Raw genomic sequence first — 26,328 nt, forward strand, 5'->3', positions numbered from 1 at the left:
CATTTACACACCATAAAATTCACTCCTTTTAAGTGTAAGTTCAACAGGTCTCAGTTTATTTATAGAGTTGTATAACCAACACCACAATCTAACTTTTAAAATTTTAATTCCAGTATAGTTAACATACAGTTTCAGGTGCACCATACAGTGATTCAACAATTCACCAGCATCTAATTGTAGAACAGTTTCCTCATCCCAAAAAGAAACCTTGTGCCCACACAAAGTCACTCCCCATCCCCACCTCCCAGTCCTGGACAACCACAGATCTACTTTCTCTCTATAGATCTGCCTACTGTGAACATTTCATACAAATGGAATCATACAATTACATGGTCTTTTATGTCTGGCTTATTTCACTGAGCATAATGCTCGTTAAGGTCACTGTTTTCAGTCAGTTTTACCAGTGATTCACTAGAGTTTTCCAAGTAAAATGCCACATCAACCGCAAACAGGAAATAGTGTTCCAATGATGACGCCTCCGCTTGTTTTCTCGTCAACTGCATTTGTTAATACCTCCAGTACAATGTTTCTGACCTTTGTGGGAACACCACTAGTATTTTCCTATTAAAGTAAGATGCTGGGGGCACCTGGCTGGCTCAGTAAGAGGAGCATATGCAACTCTTGATCTCAGGGTTGTGAGTTCGAGCCGTATGTAGGGTGTAGAGATTACTTAAATAAACTTCTTTTAGAAGTGTAAGATAATGATTATTTGACAGCTTAACTCTGACAGTGCAATCATATTTCCATATATCCCACCGGCCATACTTTTTCCAGACCAGGAAACTGAGAGAAGTTGGTGTTACTTGCAGAACAGTCCAGAGCTAGGCTTCTAATGCCAACGCTCTGCTGCCTCTTCATGGACTTTCAGGCCGCAGCTCAGTTCTCTCCGCTTCTGCTGGTGCCGCCCTCTTCCACAGCCAGCCAGAAGCTCAGGCTCACTCCCTTCTGGTATCATGGCTGCCAGCAGCTCCATGGGCTATACACTACCACCTTGTTCTTATGGAAAAGGAGAGAAAGTACTTCTTCCCACTGAACAAAAGCCCTGGTCTCACTCTAATCGGACACACACAGGCACTGTTCAGCACAGAACCAAACGCTGTAGATAGGAGGTGAGGCTGCCCTAAGTTATCTCTACCAGTGGGAACCCACCATGGACCACGGGGTGAGGGGAGCCCAGTGTACCCACCCTGCACAACCATTGTGTTATGTGGCAGGGCCGGAAAGAGTGTTGACTAGAACCACAATGGCCACTACAACCAGTCACATTCTTGGGTGACACGACCCCATGAATGGAAGTCACCTCATACACTAAGTTACTAAAGTTCATCAAATCTAAGATGTCATGGATCATATGACATGTTATTAAAGATACTAACATAAATAGTATATACAACATTGTCAGTTATCACTGTAAGAGACCATCTGCCATAAAAATGCATCGTAATTTCAGGAATGTTGAAATGTGGGGGGAAATGTTCATCTTAGAGTCAGTTAATATGGTAAATGCTATCAGCCAGAGCTCTAAAGCCCCACAACCACTTCCCCACATACAGCCGGCACGAGTCTAGTCTGACTCTACATGCAGGCTAAGTAGTACAGAACCTAATCCTGCTGTGTGCCCAGAATTTAATATGAACACTGGCTGAAAGAGTGGTCAGAAGTATCACTCCCCAATCCCTCAATCAAATTACCACATCAGGTCGGGCAATGCCCACCCTACGTAAGGCCCAATGTTTGGGTCCTATGAGGGAAGATGTCTTAACTCCAGCCTCAAGGATCTGGCAGACTAGTGGGAGAGATAAGGAAAGTACAAAATTATACAAGTAGCAGAATGAGGTAATGTCATTAAATGGGTTTCAGTGGAACATAGGAGTTTTCAAAAAGGACAGAGAAATATAGAGAAAGAGGAATGCAGCTTCCCTAGATCGGGGAGAGTTCCGGTAGCAAGCTGGCAATGAACTGTCTGAGCATCTGTAAGAGATGAGAATCTGTTTCAGAGAGAAAGGCACGAGGCAAGCAAAATAACATGGATATAGGCAGGTTCAGGACGCACTGGTAGCAAATCAAGTATTTCAGATTCACTAAAGCCAAGGTTAAATATGGCACAATGGGAAATGAAGCGGGAAATACAGTTAGGGCTACAGCATGTGGACAGCATGAAGAGGCACGGAACATTTTCAAGCAGAAGAATGATAGGACCAGAAAAGGAGGGAGGGGGTAGGGAAACCCTACTAAAGAGTTATTTGGAAACACTGGGTTTCAAGGGTTTATGTGGCATCTTAGCGATTTTTCTCACTCACTGAACTACCCAGAAGCCAGCTAGATAGAAGTCAGAAAGATCTGGACTGAGAATTTTTATTTGGGAGTCATCCGGCCCACATGAATTTGAAGCTCCAGAATAAAAGACATCTTCCTGAGAAGATCTGACACATAAGAAAAGAAAGGAGGGAGCGCCGGTGGCTCGGTCAGTTAAGCATCCGACTCTTGGTTTCATTTCAGGTCTTGATCTCACAGTTTGTGAGTTTGAGCCCCACCTCAGGCTCTGCACTAACAGTGTGGAGCCTGCTTGGGATTGGCTCTTTCCCTCTTTCTCTGCCCCTCCCCTGTTCATTCTCTCTCTCCCTCTCTCTCTCTCTCTGTTCCTCCCCTATGAGTGTAACTGTGCGCTTGTGCTCTCTCTCTCTCTCTCTCTCAAAATGAATAAATAAATAAAATGTTAAAAAAAAAAAAAAAAAGAAAGAAAGAAAATTAAGAAAGGAGCCCAGAGAAACAACCTAAAGAACTTAACATTAGTGAACTGAGCAGAAGAGGAGCTCACAAAGAATAAGCAGCAGCAGCCACATTAGAAGAAAGAAAATCAGGAGAGCAGAAAAACAGTGTTTTATGAAAGAGAGAAGCCAATACTGACAAATTTTACAGCAGGATGAAAAAAGGTAAGAAGCAAAACCTATCCCGTGGGATTTTGGTTGCTGAAGACCAGGCTGCAAGCGGTTTAAGCAGAGTGGCGGGAAAAGGGGTGGAGTACACACAGGGAGGTCAGAAAAAACTAGCCTTGAGCTGAGCTGAAGTTACCCAGATGGACAGGGAAAGTCATCAGATGGAAGGAAAGGAAAACAGTATCTGAAAAGGATGGGCTGGGTCCAATTCCAAGATGTTAATCCTATAGGGGAAAAAAAGCTGCAAAGTACACATAAAAAGACCTTCAAATTTAACAAGCATAACTAACTTGTTATTTTGAGTAAACTAACCTTTTATTTTAATCACAATGCTAAATTTTGAAGAAAAAGAAACCAATCAAAAATCTGGCAAACGCTGCTCAGAAACATTTGACAAAAAGGTGTGTACAAAGGGCTATGCTTTTCACATGGCCGCTAAAAGGAGCAAATTTATGTGTATCTGCTACACAAATGACTCACCAATTCTGCCCGTCTGTTCTAGCTGACTGTAGGCAACCAAACTTCAGTCTTAATCTTTATTTTTATTCAGCCCCTCTTTTCTTAAAAAGAACTTAACTTTTTATAATAGGAGCCATTACAAAACTCAAAAATTGACTTAAGAAAATCAATCAGTTCCTAAAAACCCTTATTTCTGGCTCTACTGTGGGGAAAAAAAGCCAGTACAATCGGCACGTATGTTTTGACCTCACTGAGTAACCGCAGATGCCACACAGAGTGATGTAAAAGTTCTGCTAAACTCAGACTGGACTAAAAGTATTGCAATACTACTCCTCTACCAGTTTCTCCAAGGAAACTACCAGAACCGTTTATTAGCAACTGCACATTCATAGCAGAACTATCAGTTACGTGACACCCTATAAAAAGACAGACAATTTCTAATTATATTCATTCTTTCATTTTAATTACTCTGGAGAGTGATTACATGTTTAACTTGGCTATCTTTAAAACATTAAGTCGCTTTAATGAAAGTATTTTAGATAGCTATGCCACCATACATCAATTGGAAAGTTAATCATTCTCCTTGTTCTCACGAAAAGATTTTAAAGCGGTGGGGAGGTGGCACTGTTTGGCGCTTTTTAAAAAGTTAATTAGAGGGCACTCAGCAAGAGAGATCATCCAGGAAATAAAGTTTATCAAAAACTCAAAATATGTACTCTGCATAGAGTCAAAAAACAGTAAGAGATTCTCTTTAATGAGTCTATTCATGTTCGCTTGAGAATAAAAACCACTTCCTTGCATCAGGTTTAGTTTTCAGTATGCTGTAAGACTTCACTACAAAATGAAACAACTATTCCAGAATTTTTCTTAGAACATCTCTAAAGGCAAAAAAAAAAAAAAAAAAAAAAAAAAAAAAAAAAATCACAATCTATGCCTAACAAAGCTCCAAATTAGCTCAAACATGTTACAAGTTCAAGTCTAAATAAAAAAAGTTTCATATAATAGAACCTAAGACATTATTGATCATTAAGTAAATCGTGTATGTGCTACAACTATACATTTCTCTTGTCCTGGATTCATTAATAATAAAGTAATTTATTTCTACAGATGAAAACTCCATCTTAAAATGTAAATCATTATGGTTTTATATAGGCAAAGGTGTAATCACTAGCATTTAGCGTTAGAGGTGACTGCCAAAACATACAACCTTATCTTCCACAGTCCTACTGGCTTTTCCATAGGTTACTTTATACAAATTTCACACCATTCTTCCATAATCCCATTAGCAACTCATAAAATACCAATTCAGGGGTGCCTGGGTGGCTCAGCCGGTTAAGCGTCCAACTTTGGCTCAGGTCCTGATCTCACAGTTCCTGAGTTCAAGCCCTGCATCGGGCTCTCTGCTGTCAGCAGATCCCACTTCGGTTCTTCTGTCTCCTTCTCTCTCTGCCCCTCCTCCACTCACATGCACTCTTTCTCAAAAATAAATAAACATTAAAAAAAAATACCAATTCAGGTTTCACACATACTTCTTCTCTCAAGACAATTCAGCCATGCCATAAAACGTCAGTGTGCCCCAGTTATATTTCAAAACCTCATTTACTTAAATAAGATCGAATGAAATAAGACATATGAAAATGGATTGTGCAGAACACCACATGGCAGCCATTTATTTCATAAGCAACTGGAATCTGAATTCAGCACAACGTGACACTGAAACATTAAAAACTAAAAGGTTCGCCTTTAACGTCAAATGAGACCAATATCACAGCAACAGCAGTAGAGCAAATGGAACACGTCAGGAATGGAATGGGGAGACACAAGAGTGATGCGAAAGACTCCAAGGCTATCACCCTTCAGTTTTACTCCTTGCTCCTCCCACTGGGGAAAAAGAGAAGGGCATCACTTGCTTGCTCTTGGCTGCATACTGGATGGCAGACTCTTTTCTAAATCACATTCCTACTCTGAAGGCAGCCTGCTACTGTTAGATGATCCTGCTGTATGTCCTCAGAGTCACCATTACAAAACATAACATGGGCTCTTTTATATAACTTTTCACTGTTCGAGTTATCATAGTCACCACCCCACCAAAATTATTTACTAATGCATAAGTACCAAACCAAGTAGCAAGATAAAATGATACTTCACTTTTGCCCCAAAACATGGTTCTTAACCTAGGGTAAACTGATAAGCTCCAATGAGATCTAATTATCTGACATTATTGCAAAGGTGTATATATACTTTTTTCTACAAACTTGGAACTTAAAGTTCCAAGATTTCTTAAGTTATTTTATTGTTCGATGAATAGACCTTGGGATAAACAAAACAGAGAAGCAGAATTTTTTAAATTGTTTATTTTTAGAGAGAGTGTGTGTGCAAGCAGGGGAGAGGGGCAGAGGGAGAAAGAGAGCGAACCCCAAGCAGGCTCCACACACAGCATGGAGCCCGACGTAGGGGCTTTATCTCACAACCTTGAGCTCACAACCTGAGCTGATATCAAGAGTCGGATGCTCAACTGACTGAGCCACCAAGGCGCTCCCTGCTTTTTTTTTTTTTTTTTTTTTTTTTAGAAAGAGAGAAAGCATGAACAGGAGAGAGGGGCAAAGAGAGAGAGGGAGAGAGAGAATCTTAAGCAGGCTCCATGCTCAGTGCAGAGCCCAACAGGGGGCTCAATCCTACAACTCTGGTATCATGACCTGAGCTAAATCAAGACACTCAACCTACTGAGCCACCCAGGCACCCCAGAGAAGCAGAATTTTAAGTAAAGGCATTTTATTTATACTCCAAAGTTTCTTTGGTAAAAGCAGTGTGTTAAGCAAGGAAGTATTCTGAGTAACTGGAATACTAGGTAAGTTACAGCCAGGACAAGAACTAGTGTCCTTCTCTGTGTTAGGAAACTTCAGGAACTACTGAGAATTCCAAAGTGGCTTTAATCATGGGGGGTTGGGGGCAGTAACGGAATTGAGATTCTGAATGACAGAAGAATTTCAAGCAGAAAGTACAAGGAAACTGGAGAAAACATGCTCAGTAAAACCACACTGATTAGTAAACTTCACTATAGTTTGTCTGTTGGTTTGTTTGTTTTCCTAACAACCTCCAAATAACTGCAAATTTGTCCAGGGAAGAGACCTACCTTAATTATCTTTGTACCATAGGTCCCAGCTCAGCACCTGTCACCAGTTGTTACCCAACATTTCATGAATCAATAATGCAATTAAGAATTGGGGGGCGCCTGGGTGGCGCAGTCGGTTGAGCGTCCGACTTCAGCCAGGTCACGATCTCGCCGTCCGTGAGTTCGAGCCCCGCGTCAGGCTCTGAGCTGATGGCTCAGAGCCTGGAGCCTGTTTCCGATTCTGTGCCTCCCTCTCTCTCTGCCCCTCCCCCATTCATGCCCTGTCTCTCTCTGTCCCAAAAATAAATAAACGTTGAAAAAAAAAAAAAAAAAAGAATTGGAAGTAGCGATCAAGTTTTTAAAAATTTTTAGACTTGAAGCCTGTAGTAATAGTTACATGTTCAAATTTCCTTCACACAACTTGCAAGATAATGCGAAGGCAGTAAAATATTTCAGGAGAAATTTATGAAATCTTTTTCCTTGTTTTAGTGAAACTATATAATAGTAGGGGATTGGAAAAGAGTTTAACCATCCTTGGGGCACAGGGCTGGCTCAGCTGGTAGAACATGTGACTTTTGATCTTGGGGGTGTAGGTTCGGGCCCCACGTTGGGTGTAGCCATTAAAAATATTTAAAAAATAAAATCTTTAAAAAAAGGAATTTAATCTTCCTAAAGTGAACTAAAACTTACAAATTTAAATTTCCATTAACTGAGGGTAGGAGCTTTGTTTTTATAGACTATCTCCAACAGCAGGCAGCACAGAAGGAGGAGGAGGAGGAAAGAGAAAAAAGTAAAAAAAAAAAAAAAGTTTTTAAAAGTTTTCCCTTTAACTTTTTAATTTTAAAATAAAATAATTGTAAACTGACAGAAAACACAGAAAAGTTATAAGCATTCTAGAGAGAATTCCCTATGCTCTTCACTTTCCCTAATATTAACATCTTACTTAACCATCAAAACTTATCAAAACTAAGAAATAAACACTGATGTAATCTACTCAGATTTCACCCAAGTGAATTTTCCCACTAACATCCTTGTTCTAACCAAACTTCTACAATGCATTTGGACATGCATTAGTCTCTCCAATCTGTGACAATCCCTAAATCTGTCCTTGTCTTTGAGACTTGATACCTTTGAGGACTAATAATCAAATATTTGGGGTCTATCTGATGTTTTCTCACAATTAATTGAGGTTATACATTTTGGCAAGAAACCATAAAAGTGATGTTCTCATCTCTTGGTATCTACCAGATTTATCCACTATTAAGTTACTCTCACTTGTAATTAAGATCTTGGAAGAGATACTCTGAGATTGTGCAAATATCCTGTTTCTACTCAAATTCAGACAATCCCAAGCAGGTTCTGTACTGTCAGCTCAGAGCCTGATGAGGAGCTCAAACTCATGAACTGTGAGATCATGACCTGTGCCAAAGTTGGACACTTAACCGACTGACTGAGCCACCCAGGTGCCCCTGTCCCATTCTTTTTTTTAAGACCTTCCTTAGTTGTAGCAAAACAAGATGCCCCAGGCCTATTTTGTGTATCTCTAACCTAGCCATGGAATCGACCACTTCTCCAAGGAACCCTGGTTCCTTTAACTGGAGAATGGTATTCAGAAAAGATATAGGGACCAGGTGTGCTTCCTGGGCTATCTCTGCTTCTAGGGCCTGTCAGCAGAGATCAGAAGTATATGTATGTATACTAACCTATGCATACACTTTTTATTTATAGAGAATAATTTATTTCTGTATCTATGTACATATATAGCTAAAATATTCAGAATGAATTCATACCGATATCTCTGATTGCAATCCAACACCACAGGGTTCATTCTAACCTATTACCTTTCCTTATTTGTAATTTTTCTGATTTTCTCTAATTTCTCCAGCTCTCTTTAACTACTGTATCTATTTTTTTCAACCCTAGTAAACAGTTTCAGAATTGCTAATCTATACTTCTGTGAAAAACAAATTTACTAAACAGAGTACAGTACTTGTATGTAGCTCTTTTTTTGTCTTTAGCCTAACAATACTCAACATTAATTAAGCTAATCCTTTTCTAGGAATAGTTCCCCACTCCCTTCAGTGAAGTTATGCTGGTCATTTGTAACACAGGTTCATTACTAATTGTCTGTATTTTACTTGGGTTTCCCTTCACATTCTGGGTTTTCTAAGTTTATTTATTTGTTTTGAAAGAGTGTGCGCGTGCAAGCAGGGGAAGAGCGGAGAGAAAGGGAGAGACAGAACCCCAAGCAGACTCCACACTGTCAGCACACAGCCCCACTCAGGGCTCAGACTCATGAATCGTGATGCGGGTATCGAACTCACAAACCACGAGATCATGACCTGAGCCAACACCATGAGTCAGATGCTCAACCCACTGAGCCACCCAGGTGCCCCCTGTACATAGAGTAAAATTCACTCTTGGAGGTTTTGACAAATAGAATCATGTTTAGACTTGTTGGAAGGCAAAGTAGGGACAGTAAAGTATCCACCACACCGAGAAGGCACTTTGAGACCAGAAAATAAAACAGGCCACTCCATACAGATACAGAGTTTTATTTGGGGGTAACTTCCTAACTGGGGGAACAGACTCAGGATGACCCACAGCAGCTGCACAATTATTCTTTGCAAAATCCAGACCTTAGTTCCCAGATTTTACAGAGCAAGGGGACACACAGGAGGGCACTGTAATGAGATCAAAGGGCTTGCATGCACCTGACAGCTAACCTTTAATTAGATCTTATGGTACCAGCTGTGTATCGGGAAGGGGAAAGACTAAGTTATCTCTAACTGATTTTGGGGAGGCAAAAACAACCCTCCCTCCATCCCAGCCTTGGCGGGCATTTCTTTTTTCTTTTTTTAATGTTATTTTTGTTTTTCAGAGAGAGAGAGAGAGAGCGAGAGAGAGAGAGAGAGAGAGAGAGATCACGCACGCACAAGCGGGGGAGGGGCAGAGAGAGAGGGAGACACAGATCCGAAGCAAGCTCCAGGCTCTGAGCTGTCAGCACAGAGACTGATGCGGGGCTCGAACTCATAAACTGTGAGATCATGACCTGAGCCAAAGTTGGACACTCAACTGACTGAGCCACCCAGGTGCCCCCTTGGAGGGCATTTCTAAGGTATGTACATTAATCTCCCAGGGGGCCTGGAACACAGCCCGAAGACAAGTCACTGAGAGAAGGTGAACAAGACAGAGGGCCAGAGATGAAGTCAGTATTGTCAGCACTCCTACCTACCTCACCTTACAGAATAGCTTCATTACCCAAAATAAAATCCCTCATTTTGCCCCTTGCAATCAACCCCTTCCCCATCTCCAACCCTGGAAACCGCTGATCTGGTTTCCCTCCCTATGGTTTTGCCTTTTCCAGTTTAATTTTTCAGTGGTTTACAGTACTCTAACTGTGCTTATGTTTAGATATGTTGGCATTGTTCCCTAGCTCTGAGACGCTCTGTTCTGCTTTGCATTTTTTCCCTACCCTTTTTTTCTTTAGTGACTTTTTTTTCTCTTTTTCAGTTATTTCTATTCACCTACTCTCAAGCTGACTGATTCTTTCCTTGGTTCTGTCAGAACTACTCATATGCAAAGCAAAGATACTCTTCATTTCTGCTTTTTCTCACTTGTAATCTTTTTATTTAATTCTTCCTTATAGTTTCTCTTTCTGCTAAAACTACCCATCTAATTTATCATGCTGTTAACCTTTTTCATTAGAGCTTTCAATATAGAAATTATAGTTATTTTAAATTCTCTATCAGATAGTCCCAGCATTTGTGTCATATCTGAATCTGATTCTGTTGATTGCTTTACCTCTTGACAGTATTGTGGGTATTTCTGTTGCCTTTTTGTAGGCCTGCTGATTGGCGAAAGGTGAACATATTGTGAAGAAGAGGAAGGAGTGAGGTAATATTTTTTTTTCAAGCGGCTCCACTCTGGGCGTGGGAGCTCCCAATGTAGAGCTTGAACCCATGACCCCAAGATCAAGACATGAGCCAAGATCAAGAGTTGGACGCTTAACCAACTGAACCACCCAGGTGCCCTGAGATAATTATTTTTATGCCTAGGAATGGACATGTCTTTTCTTTTGCTATCCCTTTAGGGTAGGGTTTTGAGTTAGTCCCATCAGAAGTCAGGCTGGGTTTGAGGTTTATTACGGATATGGTTGCCCTCAGCACACAGTCTTCAAATGCATCTACTGGTAACTTGTGTTAAGAGGGAGGGCACGTTTGCCAAGGTTTCTCTCAATGTCTGCTATACTCTCAGCTTTAGGTCCTCTGTTTGTGCTGTGCCTCGAAGATGGTCTGTCCACACGGTCTGACCACTCTTCCAGCAGAGCAGTATTCCACTGTTACTTGTTACTTGACACTGACCAGAGTGGTAACAGAAGGTAGGAATATAGAGATTTTGTTGTTCTGATTCAGCATCAATCTTAGTCACTGACTTCTCAAGTTTCAGTGGTATGTCCTCAGTGCACCTTCCCCTCACCCAGCTGTGGTTCTGGATCCAACATGCCACCCATGAGTAGGTTTGATCCTATTCCCTAATCCCAGATGCAATGGGATTTTACCAGTGCCCTAAAGGCAACAGTGATTTTTTTTTTTTTTTTTTTTTTTTTTGCTTTCCCCACTAAATTCATTTGGTAAAGGAGAAAGGGAAGATAAGGAAGGAGGGTCCTGGCAGAATTTCTGGCTCCATCTGTAGCAGCTGCTGTTCTCCCCAAACTCTGCACTACCAAAGGACACTTTCTCGGGAATCTCAACTATCATTTTCGGGAAGAGCCGGTAGAGTTCATAGAGAAAAAGCCTGGAGGTAGATATAAATTCTCCTTCTAGGTGCAGCCTCCAGGGACTTCACACTTTCTTGCCAGCCCTCATTCAGCACCCATCATTCCTTTTACTGCTCTAGCTAAATTCTTGCCAGTGCCCAGGTAAGCAAGAGCTCATGTCTCTCCCTGCAGGCATCTGTTTCTCCTCAGACTTCAAGCTAGTTGGCTGCCTGTAACTTACACTCTCTGATGGGTTCCAAAAAAGTAATAAACCTGCAGTTGTCCAGCCAGTTTTTATTTTGTTGCGTCATATTTTAAGGATAACAGCAATGCTTTTTCTGCAGCACAATTCTGTTGTTATTAATGCCTAAACTTCTTTGCTAAAGGATAAGAGTATGAAACCAAATTTAAAGTTTATTGAGAAGTCAACATAAAAGCAACATTCCAAATTCCAAATTAAAATACCCTAATACAGTTTTTAGTCTTAAAACCTAATTAAAGAGTTTTGGCTGTTCAGTGATGTGATTTTTTTTTCCAACTGCTGATATAATCAAGAAAAGTCTCATTATTTCCCTAACAATAAATTCAAAACTTAAGTTGCAATAATGCAGCTAGATATAAACCACACTGAGAATTCAGCCTAATAAAAAACACATAACAGCTGAAATGATTTCTTAAAAGCATTTACTTTACATTTGACACAATGCTTTGAGAATAACAATTATGTATTCAGAGTCCCCATAATTTTGTTTTACAAAATATTTCCTCAAATCTCTCGGGAGATTACTACAGGGTTAAAAGCTGTCTTAAGATCAAAGATCAAATAGAGAAAAAAACCCTATAATTCTCTGTAGCAACTCATAGATCTTTCCCATCTGCTGTGCAAAAAGGAGGTATATGTTAAGTTTGAAAAAAGAAAACCTTTTTAACTAGAAATGACAGTAAACTGAATCTGGCAAATGTTCAAAGAAAATTTTTCTATATGAGATTCAACTCCTTTTTGCCAAAATATAAAAGATGTCAACAATGGGAAAATAAAATCAAGTCAGTAAATTACTGTCTCTTATTTATAACTTTCTTCCTGCAAATACATGATCAGATTTCTATTACAAAACTACACATAGTAAATGAATTTTCAACCATGAAGAGGACTTCATAAGCATAAGTTCACGGGTGAACGATAAGAGACAGCTGGAGCAAGACATGAAAAACGTAGCTCACTCAGGGCCAGAGAAATTACTTTCCTAGTATTGGCCAACAATTCACAAGTTTCCCTAGACTTTGCTTAACGTAAAAACCTAGAAGCCCTGTCCTGTATCTTTACCTTGGAAACAATCAAAAAATTCCCAGAAAACAAATCTTTTAGGACAGAAGAAGCACTTTTTTGTCTCCTGAGTCAAATGTTCATGGGCATACCTACAATTACAGCCTTTGATACCCATCAAAGCATTCTACAATGGGGTCTGGTTCTTTTTTTTGAATGTGACTTTACCTTCTGTCTCCTCTCATAATCATGGAATTGTACACTTAAAATGTGTGAATTTCATGGTGTTTAAATGATACTGTAATAAAGTTGCTTAGAAAAAAAAGAAAAATATTACTGGATCCAATGTTACTAAATCAATGAGTGAATCTACAAATAATTCCCATTCTCCTTTCCATATACAGAGGTGTAGACAGGTCTCAAAAAAAGATGAGGTAGGTGGGGAGAAAAGTCTTTTCAATAAATGGTACTGGGACAACTGGATCTCCACAACCAAAAGAATGAACATGTCCTCCTCCTTCACCCCATAAGTGAAAATTAACTCGAAATGAATCAAAAACTAAATTAAAGTACTATGACTCTTAGAAAGAAATGCAGGTATAAATCTCAGTGACCTTGCATTAAACAGTTTCCTAAATACAACACTAAATGTGCAAATAACAAAAGGAAAAAATAGATAAGCTGGACTTCATCAAAATTAAAAACTTTTGTGCATCAAATGACACTATCAAGAAAATAAAAAGGCAACCCACAAAATGGGAGAAAATATTTGAAAAATCATATATCTGATAAAGAACTAATATCCAGATTATATAAGGAACTCTTTCAAGTCAACAATAAAGAGACAATAACTCAATTAAAAAATGGGCAAAGGATTTGAACATTTCTTCAAAGAAGATATAAAATGCCCAAGAAGCACATGAAAAGATGCTTAATATGATTTATCGGTAGAGGAATGCAAATCAAACCACAATGAAAGACCATTTAATACTCACTAGAATGGCTGTAATAACTTTTTAAAAAATGGAAATAAGTGTTGAGGATGTAGACAGCTGAAACCCTCACACACTGCTGTGTACAATAGTGCAGCCATTATGGAAAAGTTTGGCAGGTCCTCAAAGACAGAGTTATGATATGACCCAGTTATGATATGATATGACCCACTCCCAAACACACACACACACACACACACGAAATAAAAGCATTATATTCACATAAAAACTTATTCACAAATGTTCCCAACAGCATTACTCATAATATAAAATGGAAAAAGAACTCCATCAACTGATGAGTGGATAAACAAAATGTGGTGGTATATTCATACAATGGAATATTACTCAGCCATAAAAAGGAATTTATTCAGAATATACACAAAATATCAAATCATTACTATTGTATACCTGAAACTAATATAATGCTATAGGTTAACTATAGCTCAGTTTCAAAAAAAAAAAAAAAAAAAAAAAAGGAGGAATTAAGTCCCAACACACGCAGGGTGGCCAGCTGGCTCAGTCAGTGGAGCACAACTCTTAATCTCAGGGTCATGAGTTTGAGCCCCACTTTGGGCGTGGAGCCTACTTACTATAAAAAATAAAATCAAATAGGGGCACCTGGGTGGCTCAGTCGGTTAAGCGTCCAACTTCGGCTCAGGTCATGATCTCGCAGTTTGCAAGTTCGAGCCCCGCGTCGGGCTCGGTGCTGACAGCTCAGAACCCAGAGCCTGGAGCCTTCAGATTCTGTATCTCCCTCTCTCTCTGCCCCTCCCCTGCCCGCACTCTGTCTCTCTCTCTCTCTCTCTGTCTCTCTCTCTCTCTCTCTCAAAAATAAACAAATAAAAAAAATTTTTAATAAAAAATAAAATTTTTTTAAAGTACTAACACATACTATAACATGGATGAACCTTGAAAACATTATGCTAAGTGAAAGAAATCAATCCAGAAGGTCACACATTGTATGATTTCAGATATGAATTGTCCAGAAAAGGCAAATCCACAAAGACAGAAAATAGACTAGAGGTTGCTAGGGGGTGTGGGAGAGGAAAGTTGGGAGGTACAGCACATCTTTTTGGAGCGATATAAATGTTCTGGGATTAGACAGTGCTTGCACAACACTGAATATGCTTAAGAAAAAAATGTACACTTTAAAATGGCTAACGTGAATTTTATGTTATATGCATTTAATCTCGATTTTTGTAAAAATGGGTAAAAAAAAAAAAAAATGGAGGAAGGAGCGATGGCTCAGTTTGCAGACTCTCCCTGAGAACAACTGTGGCCCTTCCCTTGGACCACAATAAACACCTAGTCACAATAAAGTGGGCACACTTTATACCGCTGTCAAAGTTTTAAGCAGACACGAGTCAGGCAAGATTAGAGAAGAATGGCCACAAGATGTAAGAGGCAGTAGGAGCTCATGTGTTTGTTGACAGGAGCAGATCTGAATCTGGATGGTCAACAGTGGCCTTGAAGAGGAACAACTATACCAGCAGTCCCACATGTAGATGCTGGAAAGCAGGGTTCCTTAATAATTAGCAACTGCCAAACTTTGGCTTCTACACAAGATTAGAATAGGATTTTCAACATAGACAGCTGCAACCCATTAGTGAGATGTAAAATCAATTTCGTAGGGCATTTTTTAAGGGAACTAAACAAGAGATTAAAGATGAATAGAATAAAATATATACCACATCACAGCAATGAAGGTGTTATTTACTGATTTCAGTTATAAACATACGTGTGTTTCTACTAACTCAAGATATAAAATACATTTTTATGATTTCTAGTCCAAAAAAAATCTGAAAAGAAAGTCTATAATAGATAGTAAAAATCTTTGCTGCAGACCATTAACAATACATAGGACGAGAAGTATAGCATAGGGAATGTAGTCTAATATTATAACACACTTATCATGGTGAGCATTTCATAATGTGGAATCACTATGTTGTACATCTGAAACCAGAATATGTTGCATGTCTGACTTCGGCTCAGGTCATGATCTCCTGGTTCGTGAGTTCGAGCCCCATGTCAGGCTCTGTGCTGACACAGCTCAGAGCCTGGAGCCTGCTTCAGATTCTGTGTCTCCCTCTCTCCCTGCCCCTCCCCGGCTCATGCTCTGTCTCTCTCTCGAAAATAAATAAACATTTAAAAAAAATGTGAAACCAATTTAATACTATGTCAACTATACTTCAATTAAAAATTTAGAAAAGGAAAAAAAAAAAAAAAACAACAACCCACAGATACAAAACAATCTATTAACTTCTTCAGTAAATAGGATTTAAAAATTATGTATTAGCCCATAAGAAATTGCATCTAAAGATTTATTACATGAAATATCTATAAAATAAATTGCTAAAATTAAAAACTTTTACGTGACTATTATTTTCCTACTAACTTTCCCATTTTTGGAGTTAAGTATGTAGGTACAAAACAAAAAGTCTAGAAACCAGTTTCCATGCTTTGGTTTTTCATCATCATCAAAGCCCCAAACTTTGCATGTTACAACTGGAAAAAAACTAATATTTTTATTGTCCCCTTTTGAAACAGTTTAGTATATGTGCTACCGAAGTAAGCATTTTTGGGGGGACAGTTTAACCACTCCAACTTATTACATTCATTGGTTACATATTTATTTTAATCCTAAATCTGAAGTGAGTCTGTGGGTTCCTCTTCCTCAGTGCACATGAAATGGAATTCTGGCAACTCACAGAAGAACTGGTGATTCCCATGTGTCCCAAGTGCAAGTGCTCCTCCAGTGACCAGGAGGGATTTAATATTCAAGAAAGTTTCTCTCAGGGAACCTGGGTGGCTCAGTCAGGTGACTGACTCTTGACTGAAGCTCAGGTCACAATCTCACAGTCGTGGGATCAAGCCCCACGTCCAGCTGCATGCTGGGCAGGGAGGCTGCTTGGGTTTCTCTCTCTCCCTCTTTCTCTGCTCCTCTCCCGCTCATGCATGCTCTCTCTCTCAAAATAAATAAATAAACATTAAAAAAGATAAGTTTCTCTCAAATGTCCACAAATAGTGCTTTTGTTGCTTCTTACATTCCTGTTTAATTTTGTTTCACAAATTAGAGACAGTATTCATACTACAGAGGATTGGAAATACAACCTCAATTAAATTTTATTTCAAAATTTAATTTTTATTTCATATTAAAGAGTTTTCTTATGACATAGTATCTCAAGTCATTTAATATTTAAAAGTAAAAATACATTCCTTAATTAATAAGCAAGCTGCAACACTTTCAACACAAAGGAAGGCACATGGGGTGCCAGTGACACTGTGGTGTTCAATTTGTAAAAGTGCATCAACCTGTAACATATGCTTTTACAGGGACTGTATATATATTAGACATAGATACTATATACTATATAAGATGGTTCAATAAAAGGTTTTTGTTTTTTTTTAATTTTTTTTTTTTCAATGTTTATTTATTTTTGGGACAGAGAGAGACAGAGCATGAACGGGGGAGGGGCAGAGAGAGAGGGAGACACAGAATCAGAAACAGGCTCCAGGCTCCGAGCCATCAGCCCAGAGCCTGACGCGGGGCTCGAACTCACGGACCGCGAAATCGTGACCTGGCTGAAGTCGGACGCCTAACCGACTGCGCCACCCAGGCGCCCCAATAAAAGGTTTTTTAAAAACTTGATGTGTTTATAAACAAATCCCTTGTGTGGGTGTTTTGAGTTTTGAAGAGGATATTGTTGCTATTGTTCTATTTTGGTTTTTATTTATTTTTTTTTTTAAGGATTTTATTTTTACGTAATCTTATGCCCAACGTGGGGCTCAAACTCACACCCCCAAGATCAAGATTCGCACATTCCACCAACTGAGCCAGCCAGGCACCCCTTGTTTTGTTTTTTTAGATACGTTTATTTTCTGATTCTAAATTTCTCTCTTCAGATATAAAGAAAACTTATCTGGCTCCATGGTTTTACTCAGCAAATCATCTCCAGAAATGACATACAGCAGTTCTGACACACTTCATGGGTTACACAATAAACCATAACCGTGTTTTGGACCCTCTAGATGGGCGTGTCCAATAGAACGCTCTGCAATGGTAGAAATGGTCTATTATCTTCACTGTCCAGTACAAAAGCCACTAGCCATATGTAGCTACTGAACACTTAACATTTAGATATGTAACTAAAATACTCAATTTTTATATTTAAATTAATTTAACCACAAGTGTCTACTAGCTATTTTACTGGACAGTGCAGTTCTAGGTAACACCTAGCATATTCTGCTTTGCAGACAACAAGCTATGCTTCATTTTTGTTACTCATAGAACATTCTGAGGTACCTGACTCACAGTGACTACTACAGTCACAAGAAGCAAGGATCTCTGGATATTTCTTCCCCACGTCTGAACACCATCCTTCTGTTTTATTAGTATCAAAAGACTACATTTAATAAGTCTATAAATTTAAGACTAAAATAATTAAAACAATCTAGAGAAACCACCAAAATACTCCACTAATTATAGGCAAACAGGCTGCTGTATGTACACAGAAAATAGGAGACCTCTTTCACATGGGGAATTGATACTTCAGGCCTGAATATGTTAAGTAAGGCTGTAAATTACGAAGTCTAAGACTTTTCAGCAGTAAAACCATGAGATCATGACCTGAGTCGAAGTCGGATGCTCAAGCTACTGAGCCACCTAGGCGCCGCCCCGCATTCTAAGATTTTTAATATCTTAACATGAAGACACTAATTACTACTTTGTATTTTGAATTTTAAGTTCTGATAGAAATTTTATCACCATAGCATAAGCCAGGATTTTGATCCTTTAACCCAAATATAATTCATGAGAAATAAAAATGTGATTGGCAGATCGCCTAGTATTACCTCAGACAGCTAAAAACCTAATTCAGATATTTTTCAAAATAGATTTTGGGAGAGGTTTATGATGATCAGCCATCCTATAATTCTACATTTTTTCCATCAATAACTTAACTATCTCAACACCAAATGTCACCCATATATGTTGCAATACTACCTCAAAGTACAGGAGGGGTAATCCTTAATTTACCCTCTGGCTGAAAAAAGGTTAAACATTATTTCTTTTTTTTTTTTCCCCTTTTCTGTTTTTTTTTTTTTTTTAACTCCAGTATAAATAACATACAAGTTAAACATTTCTGAAGGAAGTTAGGAGAGTTTTCAACATCATTCTTTAAAAAAAGAAAAAAAAAAAACCTTTCACTCAAATAGTCATGTTTAGAGAGAATGCGGAAAGTGTTACACTGTAAACTAATAAGAAAAATAAAAAGAAAATAATGCCATCACCCAAAAAGACAACCACTGATAAATCAATACACACACAAAAATATATTTATTTTTCAAGACGTAGGATACCATTTTGGGATACCATTTTGGTGGCTCAGTCAGTTATGCATCTGATTCTTGATTTCGGCTAAGGTCATTGTCCCAGGGTCATGGGATTGAGCCCGTGTTGGGCTCCGTGTTGAGTATGGAGCCTGCTTAAGATTTTCAATCTCTCTCTCTTGTTCTCGCTCCCTCTGCCCCCACCTCCCACTGCCCATCTCCCCCACACTCTCTCTCACTCCCTCCAAAATAAAATTTAAAAATTTTTAAAAAAGACCTAGGATACCATTTGTAATTTACTTTTATCATTCAATATGATCATTTACCTATGTCACTAAATATCATTAAAAATGAACAATAACAGGGGCTCCTTGGTGGCTCAGTAGGTTAAGCAACTGACTTGATTTTGGCTCAAGTCATGATCCCAGGGTTGTAGGATCGAGCCCCACATTGGGCTCCATGCTGAGCGTGGAGCCTGATTCTCTCTCTCTCTCCCTCTGCCCCTCTCTCCTGTTCACACTGTCTAAAAATAAAACAAAAACAAAAGAATGAATAATAAAAGATACCTGCCTCATATTGACTACCTACTGTATGCCAAGCACTAGACTTAGCATTTGCCATTAGTTCTTTCATTCTCATAAGAATGCCTGTGAGTTTCTGTGCTCACTATACTGATGAACAAAGTGAATACAAGTATCTAATGATGTTTAGAGTCACAGGGCAAATAATCAGAATATACTTTTTTTTAATTTACAAACTCAAATTTATAGAAGTCTTTTCAGGCAGAACCTACTGATGTAGGAACCCTCTCCTCAAATCAACAAGTACATGTCTATGAAAAAAAAGAAAGACTTTGGAGGTCCAATAACTAAATTAAAATAAAGCAAACAGATTTAAGGTGAAGCTGAAAATCTTGATTTTGATGCAACAAGAAAGGAGAGTCTTATGTTTGACTACTTTACTGGAACACAGAAGGTAATTCAAACGACTGCAGCAGCACCAGAAGCTTTCAGAGAAAAGGTTCACGAAATCCCCTTCATAATTATAGGGTTGGCGCTTTCTCATCTGTGACCACCTTTCTGAATGTCCTGGTATATCCTTCCTTTGTACTTTCCTAAGAGAGGAAGAAATCTCTCCGTGAATGGAACAATACCCTCGATGCCATGTGTCGTAAGGTTATCTCTGCCTGTTGCCTGGTTTAAAGGCCACTGAGAATGATGCACGCCTGTTGGTGGGGTAGGAACACGGTCCTCCGATCTGGCCATATTATGCGGAAGCAAATTATAGGTAACCCTTAATCTCCGTTCTGTGCCCCTCCCCTTGGCCTTTCACAAACAAGCACATTCATGTGCAGACATGCATAGGAGGAGGAACTTTTCTTCCCCCAAGACTAGGGGGGAAGAGCTCACTAGGATACCCAAAGAAAGAGTCCTAAAGAGTAATTATTAGAAGTAAAATTCATTCTACAGTGGTCCTTTCTTAGATCTCATTCACGTATACTAACTTATTCAAGTAAAAAAAATACCTTTGTTTCAAGGTCACTTCACCGCCAGAGCAAAGTCATGGTCTGTAACAAAGCTGCAGAATTTATGATCACAGTGGCTCCGGGTTATCCCATTTCACTATCACCAGATTCCTGTGTGAAAAGTACCACCAGTGCACCACCTTGACGAGCAAACAGAGGTAATTTTAAAACAGTAAGTTGATATTACTTGTTACTAATGACCTTTATTCAAGAATTGGCCAGGTCACTCCTTTTCTGAGCTCATTAGAACTTTAAAATCTGCAAGTAATTGGACAGCATCCTAGTGGCTCACCAGAAGCACTGAAACAGAGACAAAGAATGGCTTCTCATCTTCCCTAAATTAACAATATTGACATCTTAGGGTCTAGTAACTTCACATTCATATAGAAAATACACTCCCCTAAAGCCTTCTTGTCTGAAAAAGCGAACAAAGAAGATAGCCAGCAGAATGACATTCAAAACATTTAATTGTTATGTAAAAATAATAATATTGTCATTGATGAAATAATACTTAACATTCAGTGGCCGTTTACTTTTGCAAGGTACCACCTCAGCATGTTGCACACATTAACTCATTTAGTGTCCACAACAATTGCCTACGCTACATTTTACTGTCAACCCCTTTTTGCAGATGAGCAAATCAAGGCATACTTGGCCAATAAGTTACACAGCTAATGAAAGTCACAGCCAGGATCTGAACCCAGAGAGCCTGTCTAGGGCTCACAGTCTTCTGCCAAAATGCCCATGCTATCATGCCACCTAGACTCCAAAGGCTTCCTTTGTATTTTCCATTTAATGAGTTAAAGCTAAGTTTCCAAGCCACTCTCACTTATCTTCAATCTATGAAATAGAATTTGAGAACTCATGGAACGGTTGTGAGAATTCCATGAGTTAGCACACACAAAGCACTTATTACGGCACATAATGAACATACTATAAACACTGACTAATACTATTACTAGTCTCTTTTTTTCACGACTTTCTCTCGGATGTCTTTGATGTTTGCATATCCATTCATTCAGTCAACAGGCATATAATTCCTCCCATGTGACAGTCTCTACGGGAAGCACTGAAGAACCACAGATAATACATGCTTTCAGAGTTCTCACAGCTTGGCTGAGGAATCCAGTTCACACACCCCCACGTACTGTGTCATGTGACAAGTGCTATCATATAGGAGTGCTATGAGAGCACAGGGGTGCTGCTGAGTCATATCGTGACATACCTTTTCATCAGGCAAAGAAGGGGTGATGTAATAATCCATTAGAACTAGAGCACAGGGGACAAAAGAAATGGACCCGTAAGGGAAATTTTCCATTAAAAGACTATTAAAAAGGTTTGGTGAGAAGAGGTAAAATAAGTAAAAGTCGTCACATAAAAAAATGAGAAAAGGAAAGAATATTAAGATAAAGAAATGTACTGATGTGGACATGGAAAACAGTCGGAGGTCAAGTTAACTCTTTCTTTCTTTGAACTGGGTATTCAACTAGGCCAGACGTCTACGGCTTCAAACGAACACATGCTGTACAGGTCACCGGTGAAGCACAATCATTAAGGCAAACACTGGCTCTACTCTCTCAAAGCTTCTGTGAGATGAGCAGGGCAAAAAGGGAATGAGTGGATGATCACAGGACATAAACTCAGGTAGGAATCTAATGCCCCGGGAAGGAAAGTTAGCTTTCCCGCTCTCTGCACATGCTGGCGTGTCCCCCTAACTTCAGGCCACGCACTGCACTTCCCAGGATTCTTGCCTACCAACTCCCCATAAAAAGCGTTCCATGTACCCAACTCCAGACTTGAAGTTCCACTTCAAGTTCCACTGTATTGACAATGTTCTTATTTAAATGAAAAACTTGTGGTAGCTCTATTTTGGGTATTCCTTGTAGTTGTTTTGTTTTTCACTCTCTTACTTCCTGCATCAACATTGGAGTTCACCTACACATACTCTGGCATAAAAAAGTTGTTCAATTTCCTCTTGCTAATTAGTTCCACTGGTTTCAGCAAGGAATAAGATTATAATAAATGCTAAGCTCTGTTTAATAATTTTTAGTTTGATCCTCCAATTTGACATTTCTCCATGTGCTGATGTGGGGGCAGGTGAGAGGACACAGTTGTCTAACAACATGTGGTTCAAGTCCTCAGCTTTTGTACCTCTGAGAGAATCTTGTACTCTTCTGATATTTTTAAGGTTGACAACTTAAATTTTTATCATAAATTTAATGAGGATGTAATTTCCATCATAGTATGTATGTATTTTATTTTTCCAGCTTTATTGAGGTATAACTGACAAAAATCATCTATTCATAAAAGACATATGGACACATTCATCACTTCACATGGTGTGTGTGTGATGAGAACATTTAAGATCTACAACCTTAGCAAATTTCAAGTATACAATACACTACTATAAACTAAAGTTACAATGCTATTCATTAGAACCCCAGAACCTATTCATCTTATAAATAAAAGTTTGTACCCTCTGACCAACATCTCCCCATTTCCCCTATCCCTTAGCCTGCCCTTGGCAATCACCATTGAACTCACTGGTTCTATGAGTTTAACCTTTTTAGATTTCACGTATAAACAATATCATACAGTATTTATCTTTCCGTATTTGGCTTATTTCACTTAACATAACATCCTCCAGGTTGATCCATGTTATCTCAAAAGGCAGAATTTCATTCTTTTTTATGGGTGAATAATATTTCACTATATATATATTTATATATGTATTTATTTACATACATATACACACACATACATATATATGGGCATACATATATGTAGATATACATAATAAATATAATTATATACATACCAAGGAATATATGTATTTTAATCATATTATTGTTGCAACCCTGGGAGCTGTAGATTTCACTCATTTAATGAAATATGTCCACTAAACAATCTAATTGCTAAGTCTGTCCTCATTGTCAAATCAATAAACCAAATCAAACTTACTTTCGTTCAGAAAAGCCTAACCTCATTTTTCAATTCAAATAATGTACTAATCTGCCTTCTCTGCAAATTTCCCTACCCCCTATACACACACACACACACACACACACACACCAATCAAGTCCAATTCTAAAAGAAAGAAATAAAGCATGGAATCCTGCCATGAATTTGTCACCAAGATAAATTAAGACTCTGCCCCATCTATGATTCTGACCAAAGCTCTCTCTGCTTTACTATTTATAAATTCTCATTCAGGAGCTAATAATTCTTAAATGGTCCCTTTATTGGGAGAACCAGAGGATTTTGCTCCCTGAGGCAATCAACTATTGAAAGATTCATGCTGGGTAAGAAGCATGACCGTCTCTGTCAAGTGGGAGAAAAGCAATTTGTGAATGGAAAGGTAGGAAAGGAGAATCAGCCAGCCACAAGAGCTCTCAGGAAACCAATTTTAGGAAAGTAAATACATACATTGAGCATCTAAATACCATTAAAACTATTTTTGCATGTAAAATCCCTGGAAAGTTTCCATGAAACCCCAGGCACACATATACCCCGGTTTAAAGACTAATCTAAGAAATAGCTCCAGAGCTGAACTCAAATTGAAAGCCAAGGAAATGAACTGTGAAAACTGTCCAACATAATGTCCTAAGCACAGAAGCAGAATTACGACACAAGACTGAAAGCTTCAAATATGTAAGTACAACATAAGGGTGCAGAGTTCAGACTGGAATCACCAAACACTGGGCCTGGATTCCAGCTCTACCACTTATGAGCCATGTGACTTTGAATAAATCCCTTTATCCGCCTTTGTTTTCAGCTTTACTGAGCTATAACTGACAAATAACACTGTGTAAGTTTAAGGTACACAACGTAATTATTTAATATTGCCACAATAAGGTTGGTTAACACATCCATCACCTCACATAGCTACAGTATTTTGCAGGGGTGAGAACCTTTGAGATCTATTCTCCTAGCAACTTCCAAATACACAATACAGTCCTGTTAACTGTACAGTTATACTGTATAGTTCAGTATAGTTTAGTATAACTATTCAGTTATACTGAATTCACTTATTCTAAGTTATTCAGTGGAGTCCTTAGGACTTTCTATATATAAGACCATGTCACCTACAAACAAATAATTTTATTTCTTCCTTTCCGATTCAGATGCCTTCAGTTTTTGTTCTCGTCTGACTGCTCTAAGACTTACGGTTCTACGTTGACTAGGAGTGGAGAGATCAGATTTCCTTGTCCTGTTCCTCATTTTAGAGAAAAAGCTTTCAACATTTCAACATTTCAAAAATACAAAAATCATACAATCATTTCAACAGATGTAGATAAATCATTTGACAAAATTCAATATCCACTCCTGAAAAAACTCTCAACAAACTAGGCTAAGGATCATACCTCAACATAATAAAGGGCACATGTGACAAGTCCTTTATTTCCTTAAGGCTCAGCTTCCTCATCTATAAAACACAAGTGATGGTGATGATGTCATGAAGACGATGGTGGCAGTGGTGACATAGTGATCTTATTTTAGTGGCTCACTGAAATGTTATGAGGATTGAATGAGATAACATGAGGCACTTAACACCAAACCTAGCATGTAGTAGACACTCAGTAAGTACTAATGGCCAGCAGTTTGGGCTATGAGTAAGAAAAACCTTGTTAACAGTCAACGCAGACAAAATGGAAACATCTGTTTTCAATTACAAGTCTGTCCTATGTCTCTACAACTGCCTTCCATGAATCTAACCCCAATCAGACCACAATTAAGGAAGAACATAAAAAGTTTCCCTTCTTACTAGTCACCTGAGGGATAATAAATAGCACTAAGAAGATTCTACTATTTTAAACCACTCACAAATCTTTATCTGAATTTCAAATTGTTTAAGGTGCCCAGAGTCTAATAGCATATGACATGGTTAACTACAAAGAAAATGAACTTAAGAGAGCTGAGTTAGAAAACCCCTACAGGTGTTAAGACATAGTCTTTTGCAAACCAAGAGATTAGGAATTTAATTTGCGGAAGTACGGAGGGGACTTCCAGTCATTTGTCTGGGAGAGCTTAGTGCAGATAAGAACTTAATTTGCCTGAATGACCCAGACTTAATATCACAAACATTCTCACTTCTGAAATGTGCCTGGAGCTTTGCCTTTGAGAGGACATCCAAAAAAATCAACAAAAAATTTCTAGAAATGAAGGTATTACCTTAATAAGTCATAAAAAAAAGATATTACTAGACGTCTGTTAAGACTGAATAACATGAACATATAACCAATGAATTTCTCCACAGATCAAGTTCACTCAAGATTATAAGCAGTTAATTCCATTCCATTTCAAACTTTGCTACCACTGGTTTGTTTTTTCATCTATACCTCCTCATTTACTAAGGTAAATCAGAAGACTCAATTATACCAATTGCCTCTGAAAACAAAGAACAAATAATTAAATGGTGAAGAAGATTCGGCAACCCAAAATCATGGCTTATTTTACTACTGAACAAACTATGACACTACGTGGAGTACTACACAGTATCACTACATGGAGCAAACAGCAAATAGGCAGAGAATCGAGACATCACAATGCTACACCCATAAGATAATGTGTTACACCTGGGTCCTAGAGGCAACTCTGGAAATAATTATATTTCTCTAACAAGGTGCAACAATTTACTATATAAATGAACATAATCCTCCAAAGAACATCAAAAGTAAAAAAAGATACATTATCCAATAAACTGTGATTTGGGAGAGAAAATGTGCTAATCGTAGTAAACGTAATTTTCACATTAGAGATACGATCTAACAGGTACTGCTTTTCTAAACCCATTCAAGCTGGTTCTTTGAGTCTACAAAGGGATCTCTATGAAAGGCTTCGTTTCTAAATTTTCAATTAAAATGTATCTATGATTTAGACCGGTACCATACAGGGACAAATTTTACAGACTTTTCTGAAAAGTTGAGGCATGTAATGACACTGATGACACTGC

At 38.5% G+C, this 26,328-nt stretch overlaps 1 protein-coding gene and 1 long non-coding RNA gene across 4 annotated transcripts in view; one reads left to right on the forward strand and one right to left on the reverse strand.

The window, feature by feature from the left end:
• Positions 1–26,328, reverse strand: part of SMYD3 (SET and MYND domain containing 3) — a 675,859-nt gene that overhangs the window by 580,603 nt on the left and 68,928 nt on the right. The window lies entirely within an intron of this gene.
• LOC123585254 lies at positions 16,444–21,744 on the forward strand. Its single transcript, XR_006706017.1, has 2 exons — positions 16,444–16,913; positions 17,155–21,744. It is a non-coding gene; the product is annotated as an uncharacterized LOC123585254 (long non-coding RNA).

The sequence above is a fragment of the Leopardus geoffroyi genome, chromosome C3 (genome assembly GCF_018350155.1).
Source record: "Leopardus geoffroyi isolate Oge1 chromosome C3, O.geoffroyi_Oge1_pat1.0, whole genome shotgun sequence".
In the NCBI taxonomy this organism is placed as follows: domain Eukaryota; kingdom Metazoa; phylum Chordata; class Mammalia; order Carnivora; family Felidae; genus Leopardus; species Leopardus geoffroyi.